This window comes from Theropithecus gelada, chromosome 9 (genome assembly GCF_003255815.1).
Source record: "Theropithecus gelada isolate Dixy chromosome 9, Tgel_1.0, whole genome shotgun sequence".
NCBI classification, from domain to species: Eukaryota; Metazoa; Chordata; class Mammalia; order Primates; family Cercopithecidae; genus Theropithecus; species Theropithecus gelada.
In genome coordinates, this window is record NC_037677.1 from 39,259,531 (window position 1) to 39,284,390 (window position 24,860).

General features: G+C 42.3%; 1 long non-coding RNA gene and 1 pseudogene across 1 annotated transcript; both read right to left on the bottom strand.

Annotated features, from left to right (window-relative positions):
* Positions 1–5,925: 5,925 nt before the first annotated feature.
* LOC112630970 lies at positions 5,926–13,387 on the bottom strand. The gene is made up of 2 exons (XR_003121052.1): positions 13,072–13,387; positions 5,926–6,215 (listed from the first exon to the last, which is right to left on the bottom strand). It is a non-coding gene; the product is annotated as an uncharacterized LOC112630970 (long non-coding RNA).
* A 353-nt stretch (positions 13,388–13,740) lies between these two features.
* LOC112631011 lies at positions 13,741–24,144 on the bottom strand (annotated as a pseudogene).
* Between the last annotated feature and the right edge of the window lie 716 nt (positions 24,145–24,860).

The window sequence follows — 24,860 nt, forward strand, 5'->3', positions numbered from 1 at the left end:
TTATCCTTATCTTTGATTACCTGTATACGACATACCTTTCATTCTCTGGCTACTTAAAAAATATACTCTTTATCACTGTTTTCAAGAAATTTGTTTATGATGTACCTCAGTGTAGTTTTCTTCATATTTCTTATGCTTGGGGTTCATTCATCTTCTTAGATCTGTGAATTTATAGTTTTCCTTAAATTTGGAAAATTCAAGTCCTCATTTCTTTAAATACTTATTTTCTCTCTGCGTTCTCTTCCCCTTTAGAGACTCGACTTACATGTATGCCAGACTGCTTGAAGTTGTGCTACAGCTTACCCATAAGCTGCTTACTTTAACAATTTATTTTCTTTCTGTTTGATTTTGAGCCATTAAAGGGAAAGGTAGCAGTTTCAAGGAACTTATAAAGGAAAATGGCATATTTACTTTGATAAGCTGTAATTTAAAAAAGAAATAAGTCAGATCTTTCCTGTCCAAAAGAGTGGCTATCAAAAAATAAGAGAGCTTTTGTAAAAACTGGAAAATGTCAGAGTATTCCTTATCGAAGTAAACGGTTTGTTTTTGTGTAGAGATTTCCCCTGCCTGAATTTACTGATTTTTCTCTCCATTGTGTTATCTGACATGCTCCTCTATTCTCTGTATTTCATGTAGAGTGGTAGTTAGATCTGGATGATACAATTTTTTTGACAAGAATATTTCATAGGTAGTTGTGTACTTCAACCAGGAAGCACATAATGTTGATTTTTCTCTTGTGATGTTAACAGCCTTTGACAGTCATCATTATCACTCCATATGGCAATTTAGTTCCAGTAGACGCCTCATGAATGACTCATGGGAGTAAGATGTCTTGAGTTTTTCCTTTTTTAAATAAGAGATTGCCTTAAGCCTTTAAATATTAGTCTGGCTGGATGTAAAATTCCTGGCCTCATTCATTTCCTTGAACATATTAAATATGTAATTCCATTGTCATTTGGCACAAAATGTTGCTGTTAAAATGTCTGATGCCAATCTGATATTTCTTCCACTTTCAATGTCTTGTTATTTTTGCCTGGTATTATCCACACAAACAAAATAGTTTTTGAAAAATAAGTACTCTTTTTTAAAGTTTCAACTACTGTTCTCAGATTGACCTCTCTTGCTCATCTGTATTTTTTGGAACTTTTTTGTTTGTTGGTTGCCAGTGTTACTAGAAGTGTCATTGTCTCATGCAGCTCACATAGCTGTAAGTGGCTTGTTTCTGCTTTATAACTTTGGGTTTATGAAGATACGTTGTCATCTAGATTTTTAGTAGATATTATATTGCTTGTAGGCTTTTGGGTCTTCCTAGGCGCTCTGTTTATAAGGACAGGAGCTCTCAGGAGGATTAACAAGCAATGCATATGCCATTATGCCTGTTTTCTCAATCTTCCTAGTAGGTTTTGAAAATCTTGGATGTGAGTTTTTGTTGGTGTCTTTATTTGCATTTTCTTTTGTTTTGGTGTTCATGACTTTCAGGATACATTGGCTTTTCCCTCATTTCCCTAACTTAGACCCACAGCTGCTGACCTCCCACAGTCCTGCTCACCACTACTTTTACTCAGGTCATAAAGGACTCTCCATTACCTGGTGGTGTTGAAGATGTTATCCATAGATTCATTTTCTTCCAATTTCATATTTGCTCTGTTTAGTTTTAAGGAGTTTGGAACATTAAAAAAAACTACCCTGCTGCTATGGTCAGTCATATCATTGGAAGTTTATGGAACTTTGTTTCCGTATGGAAGTTAACGGAAATTTGTAAAAGTTTTATCACACCATAAATGTCACTATTCATATTGATAGTTCCTTTTTTACACTTAAATTGTCTTTGGAATTTATTCCTGTGGACATACACATACATGTATATATAATTTTATAATTTCTCTCTGGTATTTTCCCTTTGTATGAATATGCCACATTTAATTCACCAACTCACCTATTCATTTGCATTTCTGCTATTTCAGATTTTTCACTATAACAAAAAAGACTGCAGTAAAAATTCTGACATATTTCTGTTTGAGATCATGTGATAGTTACTATAGTGTTTATTTATAAAAATTCATCTTTAGTCTTTCAAAAATTAAATCACATAAAAGAGCTTTATAAATAGAATATGGTATACAAATGTCAGGTACTTTATCTGAGATTCTGGCATTTTCTGATTTTTACAAAAGATCTCTTCCTTTTTGATAGTTGCTTTTTTGGACACAAAAGACTTGACTTTATTATTTTTTTAAATGACAGCTTATGAATGTAAACATCCCATTTCCCTTTACAAGTTTCTTGAAACTGCTCCCTTTCCCTTTAATGACTCAATAGAGCACACATAAAGAACTGCACAAACGTACATGCACACCCGAGAGAGCCTTGTGTGAAAATCTCTCTGTAGATAGTTTTCTGTGGTGGTTACCCTTTTAGTTTGCTCTAAAACATCCTAAGAAGAGAGAGGAAGGATATATTGGATTCCCTTCCAGGCTCTTCCATCCTATATCAGTGTGCTTGGGGCTTCTGTTGCGTTCCAAGCAGTTCCAGCCAGGCAACTTTGCCTTGACAGTAACAAAGTTTCTTAGTTTGCACAACATTTATTAATGAATAAGTCAGCCTGACTCTTTGGCATGGAGTCCTTTGCTTTTCATTTGGGTAAATTAACTTAAGAACCCTAAATTCAACTCTTTGAATTTCCTGTGTGTTCTTTTGTTGAGGAAGCAGTGATCCTAGTGTTTTTAGATATGGTCCAGGCAGCTGTGACTGCCCCAGATGAGGTAAAGAACATTTCTGTTTTCCCCTGGCTGAGACCTCACACGTTGGTCTCAGTCTCAAAGGGAAAGTCACCAGCTGTTTGGTCAGTACATTCATTTGTTCATTCACTTGACATGCCTTTATGGAACACCTGCTGTGTGGTCCGGCTGTGGTAGAAGCTCAGGATGCAAACACGATGATGATGATGATGATGATGATGATCACACTGAGCACAATGATGCTGGGTTTAGATGTGCTTGTTTCCTGGTAATAGCTGGAGAATATTTTTTCCATTTCATGAATATACTACATTTAATTGATCAATTTTACAATTCATGCACATTTAGAATGTTTGTTCCAGTGATTTACATGATTAGCTGCTTTCATCCTCACAATAATCCCAGAGGTTGGCAAAATTGTTCTCACCCCTGTTTTACAGACGGGAGGAGGAAGGCACAGGGAGTGAAGCAGTTTTCTTATAAGTGCTCTTACTTGGTGAGCCTTGGATCCCATCCTAGGCAGCCATATTCCAAAGACCACATGCTCCAGAACTCTGCTCTCTCCACCTGTCCAGAAGTAGTTGCTGTCCTAAGGAATTCACAGGCTAAAAGCTCAACATGCAAATAAGTCACTTATAGTACAAAGTAGTAAGAAACAATAGGTGAGCACTTACAGGACAGGCCCAGCACAGAAAAGAGGGGACTAACTCACCTCTGCAGGTAGGAGGAAGTCTGCTGGGGAGACTCCTTGTTTTGAAGGATGCCTAGGCTCAGCCAATCAATTTAGATTCCTAGAGAAGGCGTCTGTACATGGCAGTGGTGGACTATGTGGACAGTATGAGCAGTGGTGGACTGTTGACAGTGTGAGCTCACCTACAGCAGGGCAGTGCGGAGGAACAGGAGGTTCCCCAAGAGAGTCCACTTGGGGTCAGAAGTTCAGGCCCCGACACTCTGCCTCTCACGACCTCCGGCAAGTTGCTTAGCTCTCCTGATGTGGTCTTCACTTAACAACCTCACACACTGGCCTCAGTCTCAAAGGGAATAATCAACACAGAAGTTCCTTGTAAATGGCAAAGTGCTGGGCACTGTGATGGCTGCTAGCACTCCCTGGAAAGGACAAATGAGGCCTGGTGAGTCTCATGGGGGGCAGCGTGAATCACGGCTCTATCGCCTTGCTCCAGTGACTGCCCCGTAAAGCTGCATCTAATCTCTAGGTTCTAGCCTTGAGCTCCTCAGGAAGGGTGTCAAGTATCACGTTTCACCAGGAACTGTTGGTGTTGACCCACAGTCAGGGCCTGGCCAGTGAGGTGAGGCTGCGCTTCTCCGCGCCACTCAGCCATGGTCCCCTTTCTTCCTCCCTAGGCAAAAGCGTCTGTTTCTGTACAATAACGAGAGCGGCTCCACTGATAACACAGTGGCTCAACCGGCCCGACCACCAGAACAGTAGCACTGGTTAATTCTGTGCACAGAAGCAGGGACTTTCCCTAAAATGGTTCTCAGAAACTGGGAAAGTAAGACTGAGCTGAGGGTTTATCCTAGAAGAATGTGTCAGGATAGCCCTCTTGTTAACAGGTTTCATCCATGATTCAATCTGTAATTCCAAGAAGTCTTATTTTTTAGACCTAACAAGCTCTTCATCAATAATGGCTGGAGAAAGACTAAAGAGAATATTTTAAAAACTGAAACCTGCAATCTCCTGATGATGGAGACCAAAAATGGAAATAATCACAGAAATTTCTGGAGGTCCTCAGTCCCTCCAGTTTCCCAGGCTCCCTCTTGAGAGAGCTACGTTTCATTCAGACCAGGGAGAATTTGCATTGAGGGGTCCATCTGGGTGTACTCAGCTGAACCTAGCAGCCAAGCTGGCCAGAGGAGTCCCCGCTTGCACGGCGGATGCTGATGTTGGGAAGCCTCCCCCCATTCAGCTCTGTGTCATTCTTGGGAATGGGTAGTGGCCCCTGTGTTCTCCTGAGGTTTGGGTAGTTTCCTTCCCTGGCGAAGCTGCAGTGAGGAGGCCACTGGGCATGGCAGTCTGGAGTTCAGTGGATCCTGTGCTTGCTGTAGAGCTCCCTTTAACTCTGGGTCTGCTGGGAATATGTGACCATGAAATGCACTGAGAAGAGGCAGCACCACATCTTTGGATAAAGATGCTCCACCAAACTAATCGACTAAGGTCATGACCCCAGGGTGATTCCCAAGCCCAGAGCCATGTCCACCCTGGACCTCCCTACCCAGCCATGCTACCTGTGTCTAGGTCTGGGGGCAACTCAACTCTGCTTCTCTCAGAAGCTTCTGGTCAAATAATGGTCTGTCCTGCCTTGGCTGTGGTAAGGCTGTCACACAACCCATTTTGGGAAACTTTCATGGTGATGGTCGGGTTGGACGACCTGCTGCCTTTAACTCAGTGTCCTAGATGTCACCTGAAAGGCATCAGCTTCACAATATCCCACATCTTGAGGCTCTGAGCTCCCTACTTGCTTCCTGGCAATGTGTGCTTAGTCAGCTTCATGGTTGCTTCAAGCTTCCCACTTACGCTGCCTGTATCTTTGTTCAAGTTCTTTTAAACATATTTTGTTCCTCCAAATTGTGCCATTTGAATTTGGTTTTACTTTGACTGACTGATATTTTATGGAAATACATGATGATAAGCCCCCAGCAACTTGCATCCCCCTTAGCTGAAGTTTGAATGGGAGCCCTGAGCTGCACACTTCAATGATGCTGAAAGAGGGTCCCAGAGAGGCAAGGAGGTGCATTTGGGCATGCGCAGCCCTGGCCAGCGATACCCTTTGCTTTATTCTTCTCAGTGTATGACCTCCAGACCTCCCAGCTCACTCATAGTCATAGCCAAAGTCACGTTTTGCCCTAATCTCCTACTCCCCTCCCCCTACTCCGTGGGGCACACCGGCCTCCTGCCTCCTTGGCCATGCCAGACACTGGCTCACCTACCTGGATGCCTTTGCACACCTGTCCACAGGATGGCGCCGTCACCTCTTCCAGGTCTTTGCCCAAAAGTCACCTTCTCGGGGACTTGTTCTTCACCATTTGATTATTTAAAATTACAGCAGATTCCTAGAACCAACCATCCCTTTTGCTTTTTTTTTTTTTTTTTTTGCCCTTCTCACCACTGAGCATGCTCTTTATTGATTGTGTATTTCTCCCAACTACTGTGTAACCCTTAGAATATAGATTTTTTTTCTTTACAACTTTTATTTTCGGCTCAAGGGGTACAAGTGCAGGTTTTTTACATGGATGAATTGCGTGTCATGGGGGTTTGCTGTACAGATTACTTTGTCTATAATAAGTAGTAAGCAAAATAGCCCATGAGTAGTTTTTAATCCTCATCCTCCATCTTCCACTCTCAGGTAGGCCCAGCGGTCCTTGTTCCCTTCGTGTCCACGCATATGCGGTGATCAGCTCCCACTTCCACATGAGATTATGGAGGACAGGTGTCTGGCTGGTTTGTTACCTTCCCAGTACCTGGGCAAGAGTGTGCATGAACTAATACTTTCTAAAGAATAAATTAATATTATAACCTCATATTATATAAAGAATATCATTTGAAGTATTTCTCCTTCTGTAACATTTCTCCAAGTAAAAATTAAATGCCTCTAGTAGAATAACTTTAAAACAACAAATAACTTCATTTATCCATAGATACATTTTTAAGACATCTTTTTACTTTGTTTTTTTATTTATTTATTTTTTTATTATATTTTAAGTTCTAGGGTACATGTGCACAATGTGCAGGTTTGTTACATATGTATACTTGTGCCATGTTGGTGTGCTGCACTCATCAACTCATCAGCACCCATCAACTTGTCATTTACATCAGGTATAACTCCCAATGCCATCCCTCCCCACTTCCCCCTCCCCATAATAGGCCCCGGTGTGTGATGTTCCCCTTCCAGAGTCCAAGTGATCTCATTGTTCAATTCCCACCTGTGAGTGAGAACATGCGGTGTTTGGTTTTCTGTTCTTGCGATAGTTTGCTGAGAATGATGGTTTCCAGCTGCATCCATGTCCCTACAAAGGACACGAACTCATCCTTTTTTATGGCTGCATAGTATTCCATGGTGTATATGTGCCACATTTTCTTAATCCAGTCTGTCACTGATGGACATTTGGGTTGATTCCAAGTCTTTGCTATTGTGAATAGTGCCACAATAAACATATGTGTGCATGTATCTTTATAGCAGCATGATTTATAATCCTTTGGGTATATACCCAGTAATGGGATGGCTGGGTCATATGGTATTTCTAGTTCTAGATCCTTGAGGAATCGCCATACTGTTTTCTACAATGGTTGAACCAGTTTACAATCCCACCAACAGTGTAAAAGTGTTCCTATTTCTGCACATCCTCTCCAGCACCTGTTGTTTCCTGACTTTTTAATGATTGCCATTCTAACTGGTGTGAGATGGTATCTCATTGTGGTTTTGATTTGCATTTCTCTGATGGCCAGTGATGATGAGCATTTTTTCATGTGCCTGTTGGCTGTATGCATGTCTCCTTTTGAGAAATGTCTGTTCATATCCTTTGCCCACTTTTTGATGGGGTTGTTTGTTTTTTTCTTGTAAATTTGTTTGAGTTCTTTATAGGTTCTGGATATTAGCCCTTTGTCAGATGAGTAGATTGCAAAAATTTTCTCCCATTCTGTAGGTTGCCTGTTCACTCTGATGGTAGTTTCTTTTGCTGTGCAGAAGCTCTTTAGTTTAATTAGATCCCATTTGTCAATTTTGGCTTTTGTTGCTGTTGCTTTTGGTGTTTTAGACATGAAGTCCTTGCCCATGCCTATGTCCTGAATGGTATTACCTAGGTTTTCTTCTAGGGTTTTTATGGTTTTAGGTCTAACATTTAAGTCTCTAAGCTATTTTGAATTAATTTTCTACTTATGGCTAGCCAATTTTCCCAGCACCATTTATTAAATAGGGAATCCTTTCCCCATTTCTTGTTTTTCCATTGTCAAAGATCAGATGGCTGTAGACATGTGGTATTATTTCTGAGGGCTCTGTTCTCTTCCATTGGTCTATATCTCTGTTGTGGTACCAGTACCATGCTGTTTTGGTTACTGTAGCCTTGTAGTATAGTTTGAAGTCAGGTAGCATTATGCCTCCAGCTTTGTTCTTTTGACTTAGGATTGTCTTGGCAATGCGGGGTCTTTTTTCGTTCCATATGAACTTTAAAGCAGTTTTTTCCAATTCTGTGAAGAGTCATTGGTAGCTTGATGGGAATGGCATTGAATCTATAAATTACCTTGGGCAGTATGGCCATTTTCACGATATTGATTCTTCCTATCCATGAGCATGGTATGTTCTTCTATTTGTTTGTGTCCTCTTTTATTTCACTGAGCAGTGGTTTGTAGTTCTCCTTGTAAGTTGGATTCCTAGGTATTTTATTCTCTTTGAAGCAATTGTGAATGGCAGTTCATTCATGATTTGGCTCTCTGTTTGTCTGTTACTGGTGTATAAGAATGCTTGTGATTTTTGCACATTAATTTTGTATGCTGAGACTTTGCTGAAGTTTCTTATCAGCTTAAGGAGATTTTGGGCTGAGATGATGGGGTTTTCTAAACATACAGTCATGTCATCTGCAAACAGGGACAATTTGACTTCTTCTTTTCCTAGCTGAATACCCTTTATTTCTTTCTCTTGCCTGATTGCCCTAGCCAGAACTTCCAACACTATGTTGACTAGGAGTGGTGAGAGAGGGCATCCCTGTCTTGTGCCAGTTTTCAAAGGGAATGCTTCCAGTTTTTGCCCATTCAGTATGATATTGGCTGTGGGTTTGTCATAAATAGCTCTTATTATTTGGAGATACATTCCATCAATACCGAATTTATTGAGAGTTTTTAGTATGAAGGGCTGTTGAATTTTGTCAAAGGCCTTTTCTGCATCGATTGAGATAATCATGTGGTTTTTGTCTTTGGTTCTGTTTATATGCTGGATTACGTTTATTGATTTGTGTATGTTGAACTAGCCTTGCATCCCAGGGATGAAGCCCACTTGATCATGGTGGATAAGCTTTTTGATGTGCTGCTGGATTTGGTTTGCCAGTATTTTATTGAGGATTTTTTGCATCAGTGTTCATTGGGGATATTGGTCTAAAATTCTCTTTATTTGTTGTATCTCTGCCAGGCTTTGGTATCAGGATGATGTTGGCCTCATAAAATGAGTTAGGGAGGATTCCCTCTTTTTCTATTGATTGGAATAGTTTCAGAAGGAATGGTACCAGCTCCTCCTTGTAGAATTTGACTGTGAATTCATCTGGTCCTGGACTTTTTTTGGTTGTTAGGCCATTAATTATTGCCTCAATTTCAGAACCTGCTATTGGTCTATTCAGGGATTCAACTTCTTCCTGGTTTAGTCTTGGGAGAGTGTAAGTGTCCAGGAAATTATCCATTTCTTCTAGGTTTTCTAGTTTATTTGCATAGAGGTGTTTATAGTATTCTCTGATGGTAGTTTGTATTTCTGTGAGGTTGGTGGTGATATCCCCTTTATCATTTTTTATTGCATCTATTTGCTTCTTCTCTCTTTTCTTCTTTATTTTTCTTGCTAGCAGTCTATCAATTTTGTTGATCTTTTCAAAAAACTAGCTCCTGGATTCATTGATTTTTTGGAGGGCTTTTTGTGTCTCTATCTCCTTCAGTTCTGCTCTGATCTTAGTTATTTCTTGCCTTCTGCTAGCTTTTGAATATGTTTGCTCTTGCTTCTCTAGTTGTTTTAATAGTGATGTTAGGGTGTCAATTTTAGATCTTTCCAGCTTTCTCTTGTGGGCATTTAGTGCTATAAATTTCCCTCTACACACTGCTTTGAATGTGTCCCACAGATTCTGGTATGTTGTATCTTTGTTCTCATTGGTTTCAAAGAACATCTTTATTTCTGCCTTCATTTCGTTATGTACCCAGTAGTCATTCAGGAGCAGGTTGTTCAGTTTCCATGTAGTTGAGAGGTTTTGATTGAGTTTCTTAGTACTGAGTTCTAGTTTAATTGCACTGTGGTCTGAGAGACAGTTTGTTATAATTTCTGTTCTTGTACATTTGCTGAGGAGTGCTTTACTTCCAACTATGTGGTCAATTTTGGAATAAGTGTGATGTAGTGCTGAGAAGAATGTATATTCTGTTGATTTGGGGTGGAGAGTTCTGTAGATGTCTATTAGGTCTGCTTGGTGCAGAGTTGAGTTCAATTCCTGGATATCCTTATTAACTTTCTGTCTCGTTGATCTGTCTAATGTTGACAGTGGGGTGTTGAAGCCTCCCATTATTATTGTGTGGGAGTCTAAGTATCTTTGTAAGTCTGTAAGGACTTGCTTTATGAATCTGGGTGCTCCTGTATTGGGTGCATATATATTTAGGATAGTTAGCTCTTCCTGTTGAATTGATCCCTTTACCATTATGTAATGGCCTTCTTTGTCTCTTTTGATCGTTGATGGTTTAAAGTCTGTTTTATCAGAGACTAGGATTGCAACCTCTGCTTTTTTTGTTCTCCATTTGCTTGGTAGATCTTCCTCCATCCCTTTATTTTGAGCCTGTGTGTGTCTCTGCATGTTAGATGGGTCTCCCAAATACAGCAAACTGATGAGTCTTGACTCTTTATCCAATTTGCCAGTCTGTGTCTTTTAATTGAACCTTTTATTCCATTTACATTTAAGGTTAATATTGCTATGTGTGAACTTGACCCTGTCATTATGATATTAGCTGGTTATTTTGCTCATTAGTTGATGCAGTTTCTTCCTAGCATCAATGGTCTTTATATTTTGGCATGTTTTTGCAATGACTGGTACCAGTTGTTCCTTTCCATGTTTAGTGCTTCCTTCAGGGTCTCTTGTAGGGCAGGCCTGGTGGTGACAAAATCTCGAAGCATTTGCTTGCCTGTAAAGGATTTTATTTCTCCTTCACTGATGAAACTTAGTTTGGCTGGATATGAAATTCTGGGTTGAAAATTCTTTTCTTTAAGAATGTTGAATATTGGCCCCCACTCTCTTCTGGCTTGTAGAGTTTCTGCCAAGAGATCCACTGTTAGTCTGATGGGCTTCCCTTTGTGGGTAACCCGACCTGTCTCTCTGGCTGCCCTTAACATTTTTTCCTTCATTTCAACTTTGGTGAATCTGACAATTATGTGTCTTGGAGTTGCTCTTCTCGAGGAGTATCTTTGTGGTGTTCTCTGTATTTCCTGAATTTGAATGTTGGCCTGCCTTACTAGGTTGGGGAAGTTCTCCTGGATGATATCCTGAAGAGTGTTTTCCAACTTGGTTCCATTTTCCCCCTCACTTTCAGGCACACCAATCAGATGCAGATTTGGTCTTTTCCATAATCCCATATTTCTTGGAGGCTTTGTTCATTTCTTTTTCCTTTTTTTTTCTCTAGACTTCTCCTTTCGCTTCATTTCATTCATTTGATCTTCAATCATTGATACTCTTTCTTCCAGTTGATCGAGTTGGTTACTGAAGCTTGTGTATTTGTCACGTATTTCTCGTGTCATGGTTTTTGTCTCTGTTAGTTTATGGCCTTCTCTGCATTGATTATTCTAGTTATCCATTCTTCCATTCTTTTTTCAAGATTTTTAGTTTCTTTGCACTGGGTACGTAGTTCCTCCTTTAGCTCTGAGAAGTTTGATCGACTGAAGCCTTCTTCTCTCAACTCGTCAAAGTCATTCTCCGTCCAGCTGTGATTCATTGCAGGTGATGAGCTGCATTCCCTTGGAGGGGAGATGCGCTCTGATTTTTTGAATTTCCAGCTTTTCTGTCCTACTTTTTCCCCATCTTTGTGGTTTTATCTGCCTTTGGTCTTTGATGCTGGTGATGTACTGATGGGGTTTTGGTGTGGGTGTCCTTTCTGTTTGTTAGTTTTCCTTCTAACAGTCAGGATTCTCAGCTGTAGGTCTGTTGGAGATTGCTTGAGGTCCACTCCAGACCTGTTTGCCTGGATATCAGCAGTGGAGGCTGCAGAAGATAGAATATTGCTGAACAGTGAGTGCTGCTGTCTGATTCTTGCTCTGGAAGCTTCATCTCAGGGGAGTACACCGCCATGTGAGGTGTGAAGTGTCGGTCTGCACCTAGTGGGGGATGTCTCCCAGTTAGGCTACTCAGGGGTCAGGGACCCACTTGAGCAGGCAGTCTGTCCGTTCTCAGATCTCAACCTCCATGCTGGGAGATCCACTGCTCTCTTCAAAGCTGTCAGACAGGGTCATTAACATCTACAGAGGTTTCTGCTGCTTTTTATTTAGCTATGCCCCATCCCCAGAGGTGGAGTCTACAGAGACAGGCAGGTCTCCTTGAGCTGAGGTGGGTTCCACCCAGTTCGAGCTTCCCAGAGGCTTTGTTTACCTACTTAAGCCTCAGCAATGGCGGTCGCCCCTCCCCCAGCCTCACTGCCACCTTGCAGTTAGATCGCAGACCGCTGTGCTAGCAATGAGGGAGGCTCCATGGGCGTGGGACCCTCTGGGTCAGGTGTGGAATATAATCTCCTGGTGTGCTGTTTGCTAAGACCCTTGGTAAAGCACAGTATTAGGGTGGGAGTTACCTGATTTTCCAGGTGTTGTGTCTCAGTTTCCCTTGGCTAGGAAAAGGGATTCCCTTCCCCCTTGCGCTTTGCAGGTGAGGCGATGCCTTGCCTTGCTTCAGCTCTCACTGGTCGGGCTGCACCAACTGACCAGCACCGATTGTCTGGCACTCCCCAATGAGATGAACCTGGTACCTCAGTTGAAAATGCAGAAATCACCCGTCTTCTGTGTCGTTTGTGCTCAGAGCTGGAGGCTGGAGCTGTTCCTATTCAGCCATCTTGCCTACATCTTCCTCTTTTTACTTTTTTGTAAAAGTTTTGAAAAACTTTTTTTCAGGCAATAAAAGTAATTCAGAATCATTGTAAAGAGTTTTTAAAAAGTACTATTCTTTTTAAAATTAGTAATTAGTAATAATCCCAGAGTTAACCGCTGTTAGCACTTTGCTGTATTTACTTTTGTATTTTTATCTATGCGTGCACATTTGCATGGACACACACACATACTTCTATAAATACTTAATATTTGTCTACATGCACACATGTGTGTGTGTACATGTGTGTGTATATATATATATAGGTTGGAATTGTACTATGTTTACTTTTATCATGTACTATGCCAAGAACATATTATGTATTGCTCATTGCTGGTCTTTCTGGAACACTATGTTCAGAGATATATTATCATTTCACCACATATAATCTATCATAATTTAACTAGTATGCTATTGTGGATAATAAGTGTTTACATTTTCATTATCTATTGAGTTTATTGGTCTTTAACAGCTCTCACTTTTATCTATTCTAATTCCTTTAGCTTATTTTGCTTGTATATTTTACCTATCAATAACCTTCAAAGTTTAGTCTTTTGTTCTTATGTTCTTTCAGAATGGCATTTTCTTGACTCTCAGTGGTTTCATCCCATGGCCTGTTTACCTTTAGTTCCTTGATTCTACCTGTCTCATCTTCTTTGTATTTTCTAGAGTAGATCCCATTTCCAGAATGTTTCCTGGCAGGCTTTCACTGTGATGAATGGGAACAACGTGACCCCACAGCCCACTTCCTACTCTGTCAGAACCTCCTCCTCAAAGAGCACACTCAGGACCTAAGGTTCTTCCCCCTGTGGCTGGCCAGGTTACAGTGCCCTCTGGAATCACATTCCCAGCCCTCCCTTGCTGAGAGAGGAACATTCCATGTTCTAGAGTCTCTAACATGTGCAGCCCCTGATGACGAGCAAGAATGTCCCCTCTCACCCAGCCTTGTTGGAGCCAAGTGAATGAAGCCCAGGCAGGCCTGGAGAAGCTGCCCGAGGAGCCTCAGTAGTCAATGCTGGCATCGTTTCTCTCTCAGCCCCTGTCTCCGTCACTTTGAAGCTTTCTACTGGTTTCCTTTGAGTCCCCTCAGCTCCCCAGTCAGATCAAGGAAGAGCTGGTTGTTGCTCTCACAGACTTCAGGGACAAGCAGATCTGAGCACCTTGAGGGTCAAACAGACCTGCCCCAACTGCAGCGTTAAGGAGGAGATCCACTTCCTAAAAGTGTGGGGAGACGGCTATTGGTGGGATGCTCTATTCGCATCTGTCTCCACTGCTTGTCCACAGAACGGCTCCCTGTATTCTGGGAGTAGCGTTCTCTGGCTTCTCTGAGCTTCCTGCAGTTCATGATAGGCTGTTTCCCTTGATGGAAGCCTTTCCTCTTCTTCCACATCTGGCTGACTGCATGTCCTTTGGAGCAAGCCCTCTGGACTGAGGACTCAAATCTCTGATTGATCCGCCCACTACTCAGCTCCATGGTCTCAGTGATGTCCATGAGCCTCTTGACATGGGACCCATTCACAAGGGAAGGCACCTCCCCACAGATGCACCTAAAAGCTGTGGACCCTGTGATTCTCAGGAATTCAGCTGACTGATGGAGCAATCCTTCCCAGGCGGGTGGAGGTGAAAGACTCCCCTTGATCCAGACACACGGGTACTCCCTGGGTTTCTTGATGGCACCAGTTCCTCTGAAGTATGGATTTTACTTCTTTGTGTTGTCTGATTAGATAAACTCTACCAAGATAAAGATCCGGACATATTGGCAAGGGACCTGGCTTTTAGAAAACACATAGTCTTCAAATTTAAAGTTTTAGGCCTCTTTTCTCTCCAGGTATGTGAAGAAGATACCTTCGGCAAAGATCTTGGTGGGCTGGCACCTGTATCTGCTTAAATTCTGGAAGAACTGGCTCATGCTCTGAGAATCTGCTTCTCCCAGATCTGATCTAGAAGTCTCATTAGATGTACGATCTACATTCTAGTCAGGGTGCATTCCATCTACTCGGCATCTCAGTCCCATTGCAATCCAACTTTAACCTTGATTCTCTGCCCCAGGAGAGGGGGTGGTTATCTGAGAAGACACATCACTAGGCCCAGCCTCGGGCTCATGGGCCCGCCTGGAGCCGTGGGCCATCCTCTGGGTGGTTTACAGCCACAGTTGGGAGTGACATTGAGTTCAAGGGTTTGCTAGTTTGTAAGTGAATTTTATTGCTGTAATATTCTCACTCACTTGCCCTCTGATGTGCTTCCTTGGTCAGGAGGGAAGGTCAGGGTGACTCAGTGGTGCAGAAATTATCTTGATTCTTGGGCTCCTCCAGGACCCCATGTGGGCTCTGGGTCCAAGGAAAGCAATGACACTCATGTTAGGACCCTGAATACTCAAGTTCAGCCTCTGCCTTTTTGTAAATAGTAAATCCACCCGAGGTTGTGTACATCCCAAAGGGGAAATGTGCCTTTTCCACCCTGTTACACAGCGTGGAGGTGCATTTACAACTTGAATGTGAGAAATTCACCCCCAGCTGGGGACCAAGGCCAAAGGGCCTTCTTACTGTCAGGCTTCTCTGCTGCAGGCCTGATGTGCATGGCAGACTCACACCTCTGACGATCTCAGCCAGATGGGACAAGGGCCATTCAGGTGGGAATTCAATTTCTGGACCTTATAGTATATCCACATCCCATGAAATGTTATGTGGTTATTTAAAAAGCATGCTTTTGGGGTTATTTTAAGACATGGGAAGATGTTCTTAGTACTCTACAAAGTTGAAGAAAAGGACAGGCCCTCAGCTGCTTCCTCAGTACGACCCCCGTTTTGTTATCTGTATAATAGCCATATCAAAATGCTGATGATAGATATTTTTGGGTGACTTCATTATAGGAACTTTCTAATATTTTTCAATGTCTACAGTGTTTGTGAATTATTTTGTAATGAGAAAAAGACACATTATTGAATTAATATGTTTTTAAAAAAACTATTAAAATTATGAGTTTCATAATTAATAATGAAGCCCCACCCATGGACTCATCGCCCATTCTCAAAAATTACCCCAACTGTGGGCTAGTATCCCATATATGAGTATATGAGTATAAAGCAACGGCAGTGCTGGTTGCTGGCGCTGATATGTGGGGGCTGGGGTGTGGGGCTGCGCCTGCCTGGGGAAGGTGAGCCTCACTCCTCCGGGAACAGTAACTTTAACTGGAGCACAGTTGTTGAGGCAGTGGGAGTGGGAATGAGCGCGCAGAATGTTCCCCAAGACTGATTGGAGCCAGAACCTACAAAAGGGATTAAACAAATTAAAAAGTAATCCTGGCTGCCTAATGAAACAGAGACTTTCTCAGCAGTGGAATAGGGGAGCAATGTCCAGCCATGATGTCACCACGGCCAGCCAGGCAGCTCTTTCCAGACACCTGCCAGACGCTAATTAGTCCAGGCCTCCAGAGCAGGGATCCGGGCGGGAGCAGAGGGAGCAGAGGTCATTTTCCCCAGGACATTTGCAACCTGTCAGAGTTTAATGCCCTGTCCCCACAACCAGTCAGTAGAGTTTTGGTTTCTATATGCAGAAGGGGACAAGAATTGTCAGAGCCAGCTGACTCAGCCCTTAAATTCATCATGCCAGTTGTGGTAGAGACCACACTGACTGTTTGATCTTCAAGAATCTCACTGATAAGCACTTCTTGCATGGGGTCAGGCTTCGGGAGGCAGTGGTGGCAAGACAGGGCAGGCTCTGCAGGGGCACTGAGCTCCCACTGCGGGACACCAAGTCCCCAAGGACAGTGGGGACTGCTCTTTATTTGCTTATTTCCAGGGGCCCCACCAGCCTTCATGTTGCCCTGTGTAGCCAAAGGGCCATGTCTATGCACAGACACATGTCATCTGGGTTTCTCAAGAGTGGAAGAGACCAAAACTGAATTCTGAGTTTCCCAGTTTCCAAATATTCAGCCTGTCTTGGTGATGTGAGCAAGCCCTCCTGTGTGGATGGAGTCACAGAGAGCTGGGCCCTGCTCATGGCTTCCCTCTACCTGCTTTTGGGGCCACAGCTAGATATCAGTCACTTCTCAGCAGTGGACCTCACCCCTTCCTAGCTAGGAGCACCAAACTCAACCCAGGACCATTCAGATTCTTTAGGCTACTTTAGAGAATCTGTACAAACCTATATAGAAAAGCAGTTAGGAAACTTTAAAATGAAAACTAGGAGAAGGGACTTGCTCTCCATGATTCCAAAATGTATTTTAGGTTTCCATGGAAAATGGTGCCTGGTAAGAATTCCAGATACAACCTCCTCTCCCTTTACATGAAAAGACCTAGGAAGAAACAGAAACGCTTGGACACTAACAGATTCTTACTGCACGTGTATTGCATACCAGGTATCATGCTGGGTACTTCCAGCAGCTCATCAAGGTTGGCGGAGTAACTGACCCCACTTACAGAGGACACCCACCCGCCCAGGCATGCACAACCCCACAGACTCAGCCAGCAAGGGGGCACAATGGGTGTCATGTCCAGCCCTTCCTGGATCCCAGGGCTATGTTCCTACTGAGGTCACTCATCTGGTCTTCAGAATCCTGGGGGAATTTCCACAACATGAGAACCTAAGGGGCTGAACCAAGAATCACGCGCAGAAGCTGGCAGGGTCCAAGCCTGGGACAGATGGGGAAGGACAATGGCTTGGTGCCTGTGGTCATCTCTCCCCTCACAGGCCCATGTGGTTGGCACTCAGGCCACAGTCTTAGGTTGGAGCTGTGGTTACTTTTTGGAGGTTTCATAGGAAGGCTTTGATAGCTGACCTCAATCATTCTGTCCCAGCCCACGATGGAGCAAATCCATCAGCCTCGTTCAAAGGCCAGTACCTTCCTCTGTCATGGCTCAAAACCCAGGCCATGACCAAGCCCTGCCATGCCTGGCAAGGGAACGACTGTTGGCATTGACCAGAGAACTGCTCCCTGTACTGTTTCCCTGACTTCTTTCCTCCACCTGATTTCCCCACAAATCCTCTCTTTCTAGATCTGTTCAGGGGAGCCAGAGAGTAGCAGATGAGAGGCAGTAGCACTATCTCCCAATTCTTCCCTCACAGTCTGCCCCTGCAATGTCTTCTCTACACAGTAGCTATGGTGAGACTTTTAAAACATACATTCAGTCCTGTACCTCCTCTGCTGGTGCTCTTAAATAGCCCCATGGACTTCTCGTGTTGTAAAAGCCTCTCCTCCCTACCCACTCCACTCCTGACTCTGGAGGCCTTGCTCTTCCTGCAAATACCAGGTGGGCTCCGACCTCAGGGCCTTTGTGTGTGCTGAGCCCCCATCCTAGGATGCGCTTTGGCTAAATGTATTCATGCTCTGCTATGTCCACTGTTGGCTTGGAAAAGGATGAATTCTCTTTGTCTTTTACCAAATGAGGACCTCGATTTCTGAAATACTGGTAATGTAAAAAAGAGTTCTGGCTTGAACTTGAGAAGTTGATTTTGTCTGACCTTATGAAATCTCTTGAGAATACTTAAAGGTGATTCAGCGAAGAGGAAGTGAACTGATCTTCCCTCTCTTAAGTGATCCACCAAGGAGAGGAAGGGAATCCAGAACTTTCAGGAGCAAAGTCATATGTTAGAAAGGTGTCCATCATATATTCATTCAATAGACACCTACTGAACACTGAGCTCCTGAGTTAGGAGGTGGGGACCCCACCTCGAATCAGAGAGCAGTCCCACTCTCAACGAGCTGATGGCTGGCCTAACTGAGGAGACAAATATTCAGTGACTATACAAACAATTATAAAATCCTAAGTATCATAAGTGCAGTGAAGGTGACATGGGCAGTTTTAGGTCTGTCTGGTAGGTCAGGAAGGGCTTCCCCAGAAAAGGGACATTCGTTGTAGAATATGAAAGATAAGTTGGAGAGATGCTGAGCAGCACTGAGAGATCCATGGCTTCCACCCTTCGGTGCTCACTAGTATCATTCAGTGAAACAGAAAATACCAGCAGACAGGTAGATGGGGAAAAGAACAAGTTGTGTTTGGGACTTTACTGTGAGGTTCATTTGAGCCAGAGAAGAGTGAATATCAAATATAGAATTGGATATTACTAGATATACCAAGGACAATATGCAGACAAAAGCGTGGAAATGTGAGGAGTGGTCTGGCTCAAGGGACATGTTTGCGAGTCACCACCATGCTGTCCGGTAACCGAAGCCCTGGGTGCGCATGAGTTCTTCTGAGGACCGAGTGCAGATGGTGCAGAGAAGGGGGCCTGGGGGCCACCTTGACGAGCTCTAACATTCCAACTGTATGTAAAGAAGGATGAGTTTGCCAAGAAAGCAGAGACATTTCCTGATCAGCAGGAGGAAAAGCAGGAGACAGTGCATTGAATGAAGTCGAGGGAGGATTCTTTGGACTATTGGTGTGACATTTTTGTAAGTCTAAAATTATTTCAAAACAAACGGTAAAAATCAGTTTATTAGGACTTATTAGGATGGAGGAGGGCCCATCTTCTCCATGGTGGATAACTGCCCCCCATCAATAGGGACCTTCCTTAGTAGGGGTCCTCATCTTCCATATCCTCTTCAAAGAGCCACTTTAACTCCTCAAAGCTTTCTCCTCCTCATGCCCCTACACTTATCTCTGCATTCAAACCGGTGTCATTCCAGGACATAAACTGTGAAAAACGGGTGGATCATTTATTTTTCAACACTTTATATTTAAAGAAATGCTATTGGCTTTTAAACATATGCTACATTTTAATATATCCCCACTTATTTATTAAACAAACATATACATACATTTAATTGAGGACACTACTACCAATTTGTACCAGTCAGGATAGGTCAGGTTTGACAGTAACAAACAAGCCCCAAGTCCTGGGAGCTAAAAAAACAAAGGTTTGCTTTCTGCTCAAGTGCTCCATCTAGTGTGGGTTGTGGGAGAGCTTGGTTTGTATTTATCACTCTAAGACCGCTCCATCTTGACAACTGTTTCCATGATTGCTGTGGGGGGAAGGCAGGGCTCAGTCAAGCACTGCAGTTGGGTGCTTCAGCCTGGGAGCTACACACATCGTTTCTGCTCACCCTTCATTAGCTGCAGGCAAGCACTGGTTGTGCCTGACTTCATGGGAGTGTGGAAGTATCCTTCCTGTGTATATGAAATAGAAGAAATCCAGAACCAGTCCATGCAATGTAAGGTTCTACCACAAGCAATAAAAGTCAGTAAAATCTCAACACTGTGGCAGAAACAGCTAATTGCTTAGTCAGTGTTCATTATCTACTTCCTAATAGTACTCTTGTATGTCAATACCTACTGAAAAGTATCTAACTCTACAGATATCCTATTAGCTAAGGGGGGACATATGACCCAATTTTGGGTGTTTGGACAGAATCAGAAGTCACTAGGGGTGGGGCTTAAAGCAAAAAAATCTTTTTGGTGATCTGACAATGCTGGCTTGTGCCTTTGGCCTCTGTCCCTCCCCTGCCGTCCATCTTCTTCCTCCCATCTTGGACCCTGGACACGGTGGGAGCACGGCAGCTATCCTGTGATCCCAGCACGGGAGCCTCACCCTGAGGACGAGGCGGGGCAGGGCTACTTATGGGGACTGGTCTTGGAGCTGGTGTTGAGCTGCTAGATCAGCTGTGGGCTTCTTCCCCCACATCGCTGCAGACAAATAAGCCAGCACTGTTAGGTCCTCTGTTACTTGCAGACAAACCCAATCTAAATGATGCAAATAAAACATTTCTATTATCACATGCCATAAATAATGATGTATTCATACAGTATAATTCTGGGCATTTTAGAAATATTTACAAAAATTGTCACAATAACATCACCTTTCAGGTAGTTAAATGGCATATAACTTTCTATAATGAATTTAGAACAATTTTTCTACAGGAAAATGGAGGAAAAATAAAATATTATCTACATGTAAGACCCACTTTGGGGAATAAGTTGTATGCTTTGAACTTCTTGTAAAACCAATCTAACATAATAATTTAAGACATTAAAGTTAGTTATTCAAACATTGATAGTGATAAATATAGCAGTTGTATCCATTCCTCCTCCAGGTAATCAAGACATTCTGGTTTTTTGATGTAAATTATTTTTTAAACATGCAGTTCATTTAGCAATACATGTATTGACAGCTGCACCTTCAAAAAAACTTAAAAAACCAGGGAACACAACATTAACTTGTTACTAAACTAAAAGAAACTTAGCTGAGATAGTGTTTCGGAATTCACTAGGGATTTCTTTGAAAAGAAAACAAAAGCATTTACTGGGGCATAAAATTAAATTCATTATTTGGCAAATTTCTTGCTAAAATACCATGTCCACATGCATCTCTGTCCCAGCAATTCTGTTTTGTTGTGAATTATGTAGAACTTACTTTAATGTGTTTGCTTTACTTAAAAAAAGGAATGAATTATAGTAATCTTTTCATCATGCTTGCCTCACCGGAGGGGAGCTCTTAGGAGAGCGTTCCAGGTGTAAGAACCCCATCGGAATCCTTCCGCCTTTCTGAAACGCCCATGCAGGATCTTGAGGGCCTCTGGCCAGCGTTATTTTTTTTAATCTCCCCTATTCCTTTAAACTTTATTTATATGAATAAAAGAACCTGAGACAATTTAGCTCAATTTTAATATTTTCCAAGCATTATTTGGACCAGGTAGCCAGGTTTAAGTAATGAACATTGACAGTGTCCATTATATAACTACACTTGAAGTTATTAAGGACTTAACCATTTTCTAATGCTAGCCTATTTTCTACACTGCTTTTCACATATATGCCCATTAAAAAATGGAATGTCTGTTACATTGATTGGTTTGTGAGTGTTTCTAGAAAACTGCAGTATGTGTGAAGGCCAATTTCCATGCTGGCATTGCATGCATCCAAATATTAACGCACAGAGGCACAGAATTAGAGAAACAAGAGAGCATATTCAAACACTAGCATGCCCAATTTCCCTTTTTATTGCTTGTTTGCTTAGTACTTCTTAAAACAAAAAGAAAGAATTGAATTCAACGTTCAACTACCAAAGAAAGAGTAACAGCAGGGCACATACTCAGGGCTCGAATGAAATTGTAAGCACAGTAGACATTGGTATAACCTTATTATCCAAAACTCTTCTCAACCAGGGCCTTCCAAACAAATTGGTAACAATATGATTTATGTTGAAATATACACAATAAATAACAATGTGTTCTTTGGGAATTTAAGAACTCAGACTACCCAAATTTGAATTCAGGTCTGTAGGAAGTGAGAAGCCTGTACTAAGCAACTGTGCCACATTTCTGCTGCAGTTAGGTTATTTTGGACAATTATACCTAAACCATCCTTGGTTTCATCCAGCAAAATATATAGAGTACAAACAGGAAAGCATGCCAGCCAGTTAGGGGTTTAATAACGCGTGGTTTTTATTCTCTTGCTCTGAAAACTTGTATCAAAAAAAATTTAAATTAAGGAAAATAACTCAAGATGTATGGGCCTCATGTGCTTTAAAAAAGAAAAAAAAAGTACCTACTAATTTGCTCAGATATAGCAGGCTTAATGGTTCCATATTTTGAAAAGCTGTTAAGAATGGTTTCTAACGCAGGAGAGGGAAAACACTCACTATCCCTTTTCAGAATTTAAATGGAGGGCAGAAACATTCTTTACACCCAAAACCTATGGCAGCAGTTCAAATTTGACCAAGGTAAATGTAGATGGAGATGTTCTAAACACAGCTAGGACTCAGCAAGTCTAACACACTAAAATCATGTGATTACATTTTAAATGAAAATGCACAAAAACCAATTAGAAATTTTGAGATTTTTTTCATTTGAAGGTAATCTTAATGCTGTTAAATTCACAAATGCTAATTTAAATACCCAATCCTATTTATCTAAAACACACATTGCAAATACACAAATTATCTATTCTCTCCACATGTCAGCGCCCATTCATACCATGGTTTGGAAATGGGGAGAATAGATTCCCCTTAACCTGCAAGTGCAGTTGTCTCTTTACAGTTAACTTTAGCAAAATTCATACAAAATAGTGATTAACAATGATCTTTACTTGTTAACTCACAAGGAAACACCTTCAAAACTGCAATTTGTTAAAGTTTCTGTACTAAAATGTAGAAAAACTGAACTAAACAAATAACAAAATGTTAAAAATTCCTTAATTTTTTATTTCTGGTACCACTACCACAATTTACAGGGCAATATACCTGATGTAACGAAAAGAAAAAGAAAAGACAAAGACAAAGCTACAACAGAAAGACCTCTGGAATGTACATCGAATTGACACCACATGGCATTAATCAATAGCTGCACTTTGTGCAAACTGTGGCTATGACAGTCCTGAACAAGAAGGGTTTCCTGTTTAAGCTGCAGTAACTTTTCTGACTATGGATCATTGTTTCTTCTGTGGCAGATTTCTACAATTCCTCTAATGCATTTGGGGCAACTGTCTCAAAGTAACCTGCAGCTTTCCTGACAACTCCTTACTCTCTCTCCTTCTAAGAGTTGTAGCCCTTTTCTGCTGTTTTAAGAACCTCCTGCTACCATATCCACCATTTCCACCACCAGATCCATAACCACCACCATAGGGATTGCCTGAGCTTCTTCTACCAAAACTACCCCCGTTCATGGGTCCATAATTTGATTGCTGTTGTCCACTATAATTTCCAAAATCATTATAGTTCCCACCACCACCATAGTTCCTACCGCCAACATTTCGTCCTTCATGGTAACCATCATATCCTCCACCACCTTGGTTTCCATATCCTGGTCCACTACCACCATAGGCCCCTTTACTACTATAAACAGGACCACTGCCATAGTTGCCACCATTACCTCCAAATCCATTATATCCACATCACCTCCTCCATAACTACATCTCCTGCCCCCACCTCCACCACCATAGCCTCCTCTTCCACCAAAGTTTCCACCACAGCCAAAATTACCTCCACCACTTCCAAAGTTTCCTCCATGACCCATAAAATTGCCAGATCCACCTCCACGACCCCTCTGTGATCCAGCAGACTGCATCTCTTGTTTAGAAAGGGCCTTTTTCACATCACAATTATGCCCATTAATAGTGTGGTATTTCTGAACAACAATTTTATCAGCTGTATCATGATCATCAAAAGTTACAAAAGCAAATCCTCTCTTTTTTCCACTCTGCCTGTCTTCCATAACTTCTATGGTTTCAATCTTGCCATACTTTTCAAAGTAGTCTCTCAAATTATATTCTTTTGTATTTTCTTTAATACCACCAACAAAAATGTTCTTCACTGTTAGATAGGCACCAGGCTTTACAGAATCCTCTCTAGAAACAGCTCTCTTTGGTTCCACTACACGCCCATCAACCTTGTGTGGTCGAGCACACATTGCTGCATCCACCTCTTTAACACAAGAATAAGTCACAAAACCAAATCCCCTGGAACGTTTTGTTTGGGAGTCTGTCATTACCACACAATCTGTGAGTGTGCCCCATTTCTCAAAATGTTCTCTTAAACTATCATCTGTAGTTTCAAAGCTCAGACCACCAATAAACAGTTTTCTCAACTGCTCTGGTTCCTTTGGATCATGGCCCTCCTCCCCCTGGCGGCGAGTCGGGCTGGGGGGCACCGGGCGGCGGTTTGACCTCCATTTTGAGACAGGACTCACCTCTTCCAACTCGAGCTCAATATGGGACCCAGAGGAAGGTGACCAGCGTTTTCATTTAGACAATTCTGCCTGGATCAGCACACTTTCCCTCTGCAGTTCAGGACTTACTCTGAACTTAGTTGATAACTTGTTCTGACTTCAGGAAAAACCAAATTATCTTGCAGTATCTCAATCGAGCCACTGACAGGGGCCTGAAAATGGCTTTTTAAATGGTGAGATGAGGCCGGTATGTACTTTTGGATCAAAAGTGAAGTAAGGAGGAGCCAGGGAAGATGAGAGTTGCAGGTGATTTTGGTGCTCTAGATGCCCTAGACCTGGGAATGGGGGGAGGGTCAGGGATGCTGGCTGGAAAACATTTTTTCCTGAGCTGTGGACATTTCAATATTTCTCACTCCACATTTCTACCACATTTGGTTATTATTTGAACATGTTTTGCATGTTTTACTTGCATGCAAATATTCTCCCCAAATCCACTGTTTTAGTGCTCAGCAGCCCAGCTCCAGTCCCGTCTTCTCTGGGAGCTTTCCAGATCTCGCCATCTTCCTCTGAGATACCATAGCTTTCTGTCTGTGTTTGACTGTGCCATGTCTTGAGCCTGCCCTCTCACTGTTCTGCCAGCTCTTAGAAGGCTGGCATCATTCTTATTCTTCTCTGACTGTCCCAGGTGTTTGGCACGCAGTGGATGAATCTAGGAGCTTC